At 36.5% G+C, this 12,648-nt stretch overlaps 1 protein-coding gene across 1 annotated transcript in view; it reads right to left on the reverse strand.

The window, feature by feature from the left end:
- The window catches only part of LOC150087530 (myosin regulatory light polypeptide 9), a 29,920-nt gene extending 19,153 nt beyond the window's left edge, over window positions 1–10,767 (reverse strand). The window contains exon 1 of the mRNA XM_090371247.1: window positions 10,596–10,767. The gene's annotated coding sequence lies outside the window, so the exon portion shown is untranslated. The remainder of the gene's footprint in view (window positions 1–10,595) is intronic.
- Between the last annotated feature and the right edge of the window lie 1,881 nt (window positions 10,768–12,648).

Raw genomic sequence — 12,648 nt, forward strand, 5'->3', positions numbered from 1 at the left:
ATTTCACCTATTCATTCTCTGCAATAGTTTGTCTCCAGTTCTTCCTTGAATTTATTAAGTTAAACTTTAACAACAGATGGAGGTTTGTTCTAGCAGCCAACCACCTGCTGGCTAAAGCCAAGCATCTTTCCTCAATTTGAATTTGTGCCCCCTCATGTCTGAGCAAGAGGAAGAATCCCATCAGTATTGAGCTTGCTCAATCCACTCAAAGCCTTAAACATCTCAAATCAGATCACCTCACAGGTGTCTAGTCTCCAGATGCTGCAATTTGCAGAACTGAATCCTTTCTTGATATGAGCACCCCTTTGTTCCACTCACTGCCCTTCCCTGTTCTCGTTCCAGCAGCTCCGCATCCTTCCAAAAATGAGGCCTCCGGACCTGTGTGTAGTGCTCAAGATGTGGCCTGAGTATTGCCTTATAGAATGGGATAATCAACTCTTCCCTGCTAGCAAAATTCCTACATACCATTGACAAAATCCGGTGGGCAGTCCTGACAGCCTGTCTTCATTTCTTAGAAAACTTCAATATCCCACTGCACAATTACTCCAGGTCTTTTTCATTCTCTACCACCTTTAGTGTAGTACCACACAGTTGGTATGTTTCTCTGGGGTTACTTCTGCCCATATGCAGCACTTGACATTTGTCAATATTAAACTTCAGCTGCCACTTCTCAGCCCATCTGCCCAACTTTTCTAGTAGCATACTGTCATTAACAACCCTGCCAACCTTTGTATCATCTGAAAACTTGGATATTAAGTCTGATATGCCTTCATCAATATCATTGATAAGTATAAGCAATCTCAGCTGTTCTGAAAATATTTCATCACTGACAAACAAAACCTAATGAAACAAGCATTCTTCACATAAAACTTTATATATATATATATATATATATATATATATATATATATATATATATATATATATATATATATATATATATATATATATATATATATATACACACACACACACATACATACACACACACACTGTTCAGCTTCTGCATCTGTTATGATTACACCAAAAATCTAAGAAACAGTTGAACTTCAACACATGCTGCTCATTACTGCTCTGATGGAGCAGGAAATGGTTACAACCTACTTGGCTGCATATACACATTTTGGCCACCTCCACTACTGTTATAAAAAGCAGTCCGGAGCAGTAGCAAGGTTATATGGCATCTAGGGGCAAGTGTCCATGCTGCCGTATCAATGCCCCTGAAATAGTCAATGTTTCTTTGCCATCTTGACATGGTACACTTACATGCGCTTACACTCAAAGAACCAAATTTTCTGCACTTAATCAAAATAGGCTCTAATGTTTTAAGACATGAATGATCATAATCCAATTCTGTATCATTCTTCAAAAAAAAAAAAATTTTACTTTTGTCTCATTGCACTGTTTATATTTCAGTAATGCAATTTATTAGATAGTATGAACAGTGGCACAAACAACTTAACAGATTCTTTAAAGATACCGAATTTAAAATTATAGCTAGGCCTATACGGAAGTTACACACTATACTGAACAATCGCTCGGTTCTTTCCGCGTTCGCAACACAAATTAATGATCTAGTATACAACATTTCTTGCGGTGATTGCGACTCGTCTTACCAGGGTTCGACGCGGTTTTCTCTTAATATTCGTGTAAATCAACACGAAGCCTCAGTTCGTGCTTCTCGGTCAGCAGCGTCAGAATTAGCCTTTCATGCCATTAACGAAAAACATACTTTTTTATTTAACGAGGCCAAAATACTTAACGTTCAACGTAATTATACGCGACTATTAATTGCAGAAACCGTTGAAATTAAATTACACGAGAATTCTGTTAATGTTCGGCGGCCATATTTGATCTCCGATGCGTGGACCTTTACGCGCATGTGCGAAGACATATAATCACTATTTAAGTCGCAGGTTTATCCTGATTCGGTAATTTTCATTCCTGTGATCACGACAGTCGGTCGAAAAGCATTGTCAGCTTCAGGAAGGAAAATCGTTTTGAATATTTTCGTTAATTCTTTTAATTGCGTTAATTTGAATTTTAATTGTTTTGAATTGATTTTGAATTGTGTTAAATTGATTATTTAATTATTTATATTTTACTTTAATTATTTAATTATTTATATTTTACTTTAATGTACCGGTAAGTTGTCGATTTTTTCCGTTCTAATTTCTGGAGGGTATCATACGGAAGTGTTCCACGTACTATATTGAGGTAAACTCCTCTTATTAATTTACTAGTAATGCAATTTGTATTCTCAATTTTTCACAGTCAGATAAAAATAATAATGAATAATTTGCAGGACATTATATAGCAAAGATTTCAAAAGCAAAATACGAAGCTATAAAAATTTTCAAAAATATAACATGTTGTTGTTATTTGGTTTTTAGGAGCATTAGCAACTAAGGCCATATTGCTCCGGGGATATGCGGTGGTCATTCCCTGACCTTTCCACATCCTCCATATTTGGTGGTTACGGGCTCGAACACAGGTCTAATCAAGAAGTGTGTGTGCTACGCACTCCTGCTCCTGCCCACGGAAGCACCAATATAACATGTCTAGCACAAGTAAAAGTATTCTAGGTTCTTCGACAATTAAAATATTTGGAATAAATCCTACTCAGATAAAATAAATTAATGCTAGGTAATCTGCACACTTCCAATAAAATAAATATTTTTTTAAAGGACAAAAGGGAGAATTAAACTAAAATTATTTATAAAAACAAGACATGTATATAAGTGCATGAATAAATTGCAGAAAGCATGACAGTCCTATCTAATAGAAGACAAAAACAAAACTATGCATATGATTTTAGTATATCATATGCTTGGTATACACTGTTATTTGCCTACATATGAGCACACTAATAGCTACTTTGAGTCAATGTCAATAAATTCAGCTAGGCCTACACTTTAGAAAAATAACTTATCAGCATTAGCAGTAGCAAATAATGCAAAAAAGCAAGCTTATACAGCATCTCCCAAAAAAACAAGAAAAAAAAAAATTAATTAATTAAAATAACACCTCCATTTCACCTATTCATTCCCTCTAACAGTTTGCCTAGTTCCTCTTTGAATTTATTTAAGCTAATCACCTTTCACAGCAATAGCTGGAAGTTTGTTCCAGCAATCAACCACATGCAAAAGGCAAACTTCCTCAATTTGAATTTTCACCCCTTCATATGTGTACTCTGAGCAAGAGGAGGAATTCAATCAGCAATGATGCTTAATCAATCCATTCAAAGCTTTAAACACTTCAAATAGATCACCTCGCAGGTGCCTAGTCTCCAGATACTGCAATTTCAGCATTAGCAAATTGCAGTATCTGGAGTGGCACATGATGCAAGAAAGCAAGCTTATATAGCATCAGCCAGAAAAAAAAAAAAACCCTTATTTCACCCATCCACTCGCTCCAAATGTTTGTCAAGTGTTGCCTTGACTATTTAAGCTATCAACTTCTACAATGACAGATGGAAGCTTGTTCCAGCAATCAACCACCCAGTGGCTAAAGGCAAACTTCAGCACATCTATCCTACAACCATCTTTCCTCAATTTGAATTTATGCCCTCTCAGGCAATTATTCTGAGCAAGAGGAAGAATTCCTTCCACATTGAGCATGCTCAAACCATTCAAGGCTTTATATACCTCAATCAGATCACCTCACAGGTGCCTAGTCTCCAGACACTGTAATTTACAAAACTTGAGCCTTTCTTCGTAAGAGCAACCCTTTATTCCATTCACTAATCTTGTTACTCTTCTCTGTACTCGTTCCAACAGCTCTACATCCTTCTTAAAATGAGGCCTCCAGACCTGTATACAGTACTCAAGACGTGGCCTGACCATTGCCTTATACAAGGGGATAATCACCTCCTTATCCCTGCTAGAAAAATTCCTGTATATCACTGACAAGACACCATGAGCTACTCTTGCAGACCACCTGCATTACTCAGACAACTTTATATCTGCCTGCACAATTACCCCCAGGTCCTCTTCATTCTCTACCACTGTCAGTGTGGTACCACAGAGTTGATACGTTACTCCAGGATTACTGCTTCCCATATGTAGTACTTTATTCTAGATCCTGTTGCAGCAGTGTACTATCATTAACAACCCTGCTAACCTTCATATCATCTGCAAACTTGGACATCAAGCCTGATATACCATCATCAATATCATTTATAAATACAAAAAAACAACAATGGACCCAACACTGAACCCTGAGGGACTCCATTAATAACATTAGTCCATTCTCTCTCTCTCTCTCTCTCTCTCTCTCTCTCTCTCTCTCTCTCTCTCTCTCTCTCTCTCTCTCTCTCTCTCTCTCTCTCCCCTTCAAAGTTATTTGCAGGACTAAAGCCTTTCTTGGTAGGAGCACTCCTTAGTTCCACTCTGCAATCTTGTTGCCCTTCTCTGCTCTCGTTCTAGAAGCTCCACATCCTTCCCAAAATGAGGCCTCCACATCTGTATGTGCTCAAGATGGGGCCTGACAACTGCCTTATACAATGGAATAATCACCTCCTTATCCATGCTAGCAAGATTCCTGTATATCACTGACAAAACTTGACAAGCTATACTCCTAGCAGCCTGTCCGCATTGATCAGAGAACTTCATATCTAACTGCACCATTACCCCCAGGTCTTTTTCATTTTCCACTACCTTGAGTGTGATACTACACTCATGGTAGTGGAAAAGTAACCCCACCACCATTACTCTGTGGTAGGGCTACTGCAGTAATGTGCATTTATCAATGTTAATGCTTCAATTGCCATTTCTCAGCCCATCTGCCTAACTTCTCTAGATCCTTTTGCAGTAGCATACTGTCATTAAACACCCTCCTGCCAACTTTTATATCATCTGCAAATTTGGACATTAAGACTGATATGCTAAGATCCCCAAGTACTGTTCTTTCGCCCATTTTTCAACTCCTGTATATTAATAACCTTCTTTGCCTCATTGGAAATATTGACAATAGTTTTGCTAGCTAATAACAGCATAACTAAATTCCACCATCCAGTTCAATGAATTCTGTCTTCCTCTGCACAAGCAGCTACAACTTCATTTGACATCCATTTAGGTCTCAACCTTGAATGAGATCTCTTTTATAGAAACTAAGAGATATCATTCAACCATGTCTCTTAACTAGTATAGAAAACTTGGAAGCCTTTATAGTTACCTCCCAGAAGAGACACCATTTAGCATTTGCATTTTTTACATCAGTTAGTCCCACTGAGAATTATAAAAAAAAAGTCTGCACCCATGTAATCACTTTACTGAAAATAAAATCTCTTCCTTCTACCCTTGATAGTAGCAGTTTCTTTGAATAAATCCCACATCAAGACACTGACTAGTGCTGAAAATCAAATCCAAGCATCTCTTACAGCCTTTCTAAATCTTTTCAGTTATTCTATACTTTTTCAGCCTGCACAACACGCTGTAAATCCTTCTGTGGCCATACTCAGGGCTGTAGTGGAGTGTTATGCAGGTATACGCTGTATACCCTCTGGATTTTTTTTTTTTTTTTTTTTTAAGGCGAATAACATATACCTTCTGATTTTTGAAAGACTTAAAAAAACCAAATATTAAATTATTTAAAATTAAAAAATAAAATTTATTAGAATTTGAATTGCAGGCAATACTTATAGTTTGATTATTTTTAATACATATGCTGGATATATAAGTAAATAAATACGATGCACGTGCGTGTACACAGACATACACCATATACCCTCAGGAATTTGATTAATAAGCACAGTATCTCTCTGCATATGTAACCTTCACAGAGTATACCTACTGCTAATTTTACAACTACAGCACTGGCCATACTACACAAAGTCCACATTACCTAGTCATCCCAATGCAAAATTGGAGGGAAATAAGAAGGAAGCAAAAAGAAAAAAAAAAAAGTTCTTGGCCTTCTCACAAACTTATCTTACACCAATAATCACTTTTTTTTTTAACATACTTCTGTGTGCAGTTGTATTTTCTTATCCAAAGTTTAAAACTGACCAGCTCTGAAGTTCTATAGTTGCTTTTCTATATACTAATTTTATTTTCGTCTCTCTCTCATTTTAGTTTGAAGGAAAATGCACATGATATATTTAATACAAATTATTATAATTTACATGCTAATTCTGCCAATTCATACTTGATTTCTACTTTTATACTTTCCAAATTATTCTTATTCTCTAAATCTTGATACATGCTTGAATAAGAACTCATTAGGATGGTATGGGAAAGTCCATCGGATACACAAAATCAATGCATTTAAATCTTTCTTTTGTGATATACCTCACTTAGCTTTGTACGCATGCAAACTGCAGACAGCTTCATTCATTTTCTCGGATTAATAAAAACTCAAACTTCCTTTATTTATGCATGAGTAATGGACACTCAATTATATCTCATATCGTGATATAATCAAACAATGCGAATACCTCGTTGTGAAGGTATTCACAATGAGTTGCCATGGTATTGCACTACCTTGAATGAGTAAAGCTTCACTATAGAGAAGACTGATGTTACTTATTCTTGGCGTATACCACTAACCAGATGACACAGTTTCGAATCTTACTGGCTTCTTATCTGTGGATGGGCAAGGTACCCTATTGTTGCAATAGTGACAACCCATTTATGAAGTATAACTCCACAATATGAGAGATGCCTGATGGTGTGCATGGTTTAATCTAAAAAAAATATTTCTTGAAGGAATTTATTTATGCATGAGTAATACACAATATGAACGGTTATCCACAACATGAGATATAATCAAATGATGCATTAAAACTACTTTGGTAGTAGAAATGTGTGCATTACACATGCATAAATAAATTCCTTCATACCCTTAGGCATTTAGCCAAGAAATATCTTTTAGATTAAACCACGTACACCATCAGGCATCTCTCAGTGTGGAATTATACTTCATAACTAGGTTGTCACTATTGCAACAATGAGGTACCTTCCCACCCAATGATGAGAAGCCAATAAGCTTTGAAACAGTGCAGTCTAGGTGGTGGTGGTATCACCCAAGAATAAGTAACATTAGTCTTCTCCATTGGTGAAGTGTTACTTATTCAATATAGTGCAATACCATGGCAACTGGTTGTGAAGGTATTTACAATATGAGATATAAAGTGACCAGATGTCTCGCATTATGCGGGACAGTCCTGGATTTAAGCTGTTTGCCCCACATTGCAAACGGTCCTGAAAAATATCCTGGATTGGATATGTAGCCTCCATAAGAAAGTGGACTTTGATGAAATTTCATATATTTATTAAAAAAAAAAAAAAAAAAAAAAACTTTGTTGACGATTCAAAAATAAAAGAATGGAATGACGAAAGAATGCCAACAGATATAGAGGTACATGATGCAAGAAAGCAAGCGTACAAGTTTATGTAGCAGTCAAAAAATAAAAAAAAAATTTTCACAACCATTCCCTCTAAAAGTTTGCCCAGTTTCTCGTTGAATTTATTTAAGCTATTAACAAAAGGCAAATTTCCACACATCTACAACTGTTTCCTCAATTTGAATTTATGCCTCCTCAGGTTTGTAATCTGAGCAAGCAGAAGAATCCCATCAGAATTCAGCATGCTCAACCTATTCACAACCCTTTTTTCCTCAATCAGATCACCTCACAGGCACCTATTCTCCAACTGCTGCAATTTGCAGAACTTAAGCCTTTCTTGGTAAGACCAGCCCTCTGTTCCCCTCACTAATCTTGTTGCCCTTCTCTGTACATGCTCAAGCAACTCTACATCCTCCCTAAAATGAGGCCTCCAGACCTATATGCAGTACTCAAGGAGTGGCCTGACCATTACCTTATACAAAGGGATAATCACCTTTTCCCTGCTGGCAAAATCCTGCATATCATTGACAATACCCCATGACCTGCTCTGGCAGCCTGTCTGCATTGCTCACAAAACTTCATATCTGACTGCACAATTACTCCCTGATCTTTTTCATTTTCTACCCCCCTAAGTGTAGTACTACACAATTGGTACATTTCTCTGGGGTTACTTCTACCCATATGCAGTACTTTGCATTTGTCACTTCTCAGCCCATATTTTCTAGATCCTGTTGCAGTAGCACAGTGCCATTAATGTCATTAAAAACCCTGCCTAGGGCTGTACTTATAAACAGGCACATGAGGCAATGGCCTCAGGCCTCACCATAGAGAGGGACCAAGCATGGCCTCCATAATTTCAAATTTTTAAAGCAATATTTGTATCGCAACGTTTGTGTTTAAACAGATTGGTAAAAATATTTTTTTTTATGATTATATTTATATATCCAAGTTTTTTTTGGACTCTGGACCACTGGTATCTTTAAAGGGGGCACCAATAAGGGTGTAGCACCGTGGACCTCGAGAAGTGTAAGTACGGTCCTGACCCTGCCAACCTTTGTATCATCTGCAAACTTCGACACTAAGCTGTTATGTTGTTATTTGGTTTTTAGGAGCATTAGCAACTAAGGCCATATTGCTCCGGGAATATGCGGTGGTCATTCCCTGACCTTTCCGCATCCTCCGCATTTGGTGGTGACGGGCTCGAACCCCGGTCTAATCAAGAAGCGTGTGCTACGCACTGCTGCTCCTTCCCACCTGGCTACGGAGGTGCCTCGACACTAAGCCTGACATACCTTAATCAATATACAAAACAACAGTGGGCCAAACACCAAACCCTGCTGGACTCCACTAATAACATTAGTCCAAGAAGAGCAGTGTCCATTGATTACCTCTGTCTTCTCCCACTCAACCACCCTTTTATCTATTGTAGCAACTAACCCTTAAGTAATATGAGTTGGGTTGAAATATTTAAACATTTTTACACAAGGGACATACCGTGCAGTTATTTGAAAAGGGTAATTGCATTTGCATTATGTTTGCCGGAACCAATGGTGCAACAGAAAGAGAGAGTTCTTTCAGTAGTAAATAGTTGTGGACATCACAAAAAAAAAACAACTGACTGTTGAAATGCTGAAAGCAATACTACAAGTTAAATGCCATTTTGCTAACTGTTGAAGAATTTTACAAAGAAATAGCAAATAATGAAGAATTATTTGTAAATAATTCAACTATTAATAAAAATTATTATTAAAAATTCACTCTGCAGAAAAATATATTTAACTATATTATTTAATTTCTACTGTTTTTATTGTTAAAAGAAGTAACCTATATAATATGGGCATTTCTGTGAAATAAAACAAATATATGTGAGAAAAAAAAAAACAAGCTATATTTGTTTTTGTATTAGTGTGATATAATTAATTATTAGCCACATGGTACAAGGAAGCCTGAGGCTTATGCTGCACCAGCCAAAAAAAAAAAAAAAATTCCGAGTTACGCCCTGTATATTTATTAAAGTGAGGTATAAAATTCTCATGTGTGAGAGTGAGAGAGAGAAGTAGAAAGTCATCACCAAGAAAGAGAAGAATGATGATATCCAGCTCAGGACCCTGGGTTTGCCAAGCCCATACTCACCAGATGTGAGCCCCCGGGGTTACTTTATCGAGGCTTTCATTTTGTAGAGAATGTTCTAAACTTTAATAGCATACAGGCAATAATAAAAAAAAAAAAAAAACTGCATGCATATCACCAATCTCCAAAAAACCAGGGCGAATTAAGGATGATTGCTAAAGAACTTGATGTAGTAGTAGTATTTTATTTTATTTTTAGTTCAAAGAAATATATGAATTTAACGTATATTTTGTATGCGAATATATATATATATTTTTTTATAAATAAAATATTTGTAAAATAATAAGAGAAGTTAATCCCAATATAGTACATAGAACACTTCTGTACTATATTGAGGTAAACTTCTCTTATTATTTTACAAATATTGATATCAACATAGAACGTTTTGAGCATCACAACTCTGTTTCACACTACACAGTATTTATAAATAAAAATATGTGTATATTGTGTTTAGGAGGGAGAGGTGTAAAATCGATGTCCCACATTGGAATACTAAGGATCTGGTCACTTTAGATATATATAATCAAACGATGCATTAAAACAACCTTGGTTGTAGAAATGATGTGTGTGCATTGCCCATGCATAAATAAATTCCTTTACAGATAGTTAGATGCTTCAAAACAGTGCTTATTATATATTTTTATTACAACAGATCTGAGGTCTGGATTAATATCAAGGTAAAAATGGGCAAGCATTTTAGGAGTATTAAGACTAGAAGGGGAAATAAAACCATCTTTATACCATGGAACTCGAACACAAATTAATTAGAATCTATTAGTTACTGCTACACGCTGCTTCTGGAATAATCCAAGTTTAATTTTAAACGTACTTCGCATGTTTAAAATAGTGATCCATTTAAGATTACCTTAAAAAGGTGCACTACAGGACATGGTAATCCGACCGTGCAATCTTTTAACACAAATATTAATTCTAATTTATCAGTTATTTTAATTATATATTGTTCGGAAAAGAATCACTTGATTGCCAAGGCGAAACCAAAAAATAATTGAACATCTTCACAACTGACCGCCTCAAAATCAAAATATTTTGTACACAAACTACACCCTTTTGTACAACTATGGAAAAATTTCATTATGGTATAAAACTGGTAATAACTTACGGTTTAAAGGAAACTTTCAAACGAAACAGAATAAGAACTGGGTGTGACTCACTCAACTGACAAACCTTCGGAAACTAAACTTCACCAACTTACAGGAAACTGTCCCACATATCCCAAAAAGGTTAGTCCAGTCACTTATTAACCATTTATTACAATGGTGACGTAACACAAATAAAAAAAAAAAAAAACACCCATAAACATTGCTAGCACACTCCAAAAAATTCTCACAGAAAATACTTTTCTCAAAGAGAGTGGAAAGAATAAAGCAAGCCCATTCAAGCCCAAAGCAGATAAAAAAAAAAAAAATTAAAAAGGGGAGAAGAATGAAAATATCTGGATAAAAACTAACCGAGTTATATTTCAAAAATGATTATATCCCATATTATAATATTTAATTATCTATGAAAGCGTTAAAGCACTATAATCAGCATTTTTTTTTTTTTTTGGGTTGCAAATTTATCAAAGCAATGTAAAAGTTATTCTATTATTTTGGGAGAAACGAAGTGATCCGAGATTTTTTTTTTTTTTTGCATAAGAAGATTATTTATCACCAAATTCTACTATTTTCTGTTCGCCTATGTTTTCTTCTTGAACTATTTTGTTGATAGTCTTGGGCATGTAATCCAATGTACAAATTGTACATTGGAGAAGACAGAGGGTGATAATTAATGGGTGCTGCTCTTCGTGGACTAATGTTATTAGTGGAGTCCCACAGGGTTCTGCGTTGGGTCTACTGTTGTTTTGTACATTTATCAATGATATTGATGAAGGTATATCAGGCTTAGTATCGAAGTTTGCAGATTATAGAAAGGTTGGCAGGGTTGTTAATGACAGTAATGGCAGTGTGCTACTGCAACAGGATCTAGATAATTTGGGCAGATGGGCTAAGAAGTGGCAACTGAACTGTAACCTTGACAAATGCAAAGTACTGCATATGGGTAGAAGTAACCCCAGAGAAACGTACCAACTGTGTGGTACTAAACTTAAGGTGGTAGAAAATGTAAAAGACCTCGGAATAATTGTGCAGTCAGATATGAAGTTTTTTGAGCAATGCAGACAGGCTGCCAGGGCAGGTCATGGGGTTTTGTCAATGATATATAGGAATTTTGCTAGCAGGGAAAAGGAGGTGATTGTCCCTCTGTATAAGGCAATGGTCAGGCCACGCCTTGAGTACTGCGTACAGGTCTGGAGGCCTAATTTTAGGAAGCATGTAGATTTGCTTGAGCGTGTACAGAGAAGGGCAGCAAGATTGTGAGCGGAATGAAGGGATCCCCTTACCGAGAGAGGCTTAAGTTCTGCAAATTGCAGTGGCTGGAGACTAGGCACCTGCGCGGTGATCTGATTGAGGTGTATAAGGCCATGAATGAGTTGAGCACGTTGAAATCTGATGGGATCCTTCCACTTGTTCAGATTACGAAACTAAGGGGACATAAATTCAAATTAAGAAAAGACAGATGTAGAATAGATGTGCGGAAATTTGCCTTTAGCCAACGGGTGGTTTTGCTGGAACAAACTTCCATCTGTCGTTGTGGAAGTTGATAGGTTAAATAAATTTAAGGAGGAACTGGACAGGCATTTGGAGGGAATGGTGTGATTTTTTTTTTTTTTTTTTTTTGGCTGATGCTGCATAAGCTCATACTCTTGCTTTCTAGCATCACATGCCACTACTACTACTACTACTAATGGTAGATGGCAAAGTGGTTAGTTTTGAGAAATGTAGTCACATGAATAAGGAGGTGATTAACAATGCTCTTTGAGCATTAGCATTAGCATTAGCATTAGTAGAGGCATTTGATGCAAGAAAGCAAGCTTATGCAGCATCAGCCAAAAAAAAAAAAAAAAAAAAACCCCACTTCCACTTCACCCCTCTGTTCGTTCAAAATACCTGTCCAGCTGAGCCTTAAACTTATTTAGGCTATCAACCTCCACCACAAGGGATGGAAGTCTGTTCCACCTACCAACCACCCGCTGGCTAAAGGCAAATTTCCGCACGTCTATCCTACATCTGTCTTTCCTCAATTTGAATTTATGCCCTCTCAGGTGATTTTTCTGA

Source organism: Mastigoproctus giganteus, chromosome 4, assembly GCF_048544385.1.
Source record: "Mastigoproctus giganteus isolate SK-2022 chromosome 4, ASM4854438v1, whole genome shotgun sequence".
NCBI lineage: Eukaryota > Metazoa > Arthropoda > Arachnida > Uropygi > Thelyphonidae > Mastigoproctus > Mastigoproctus giganteus.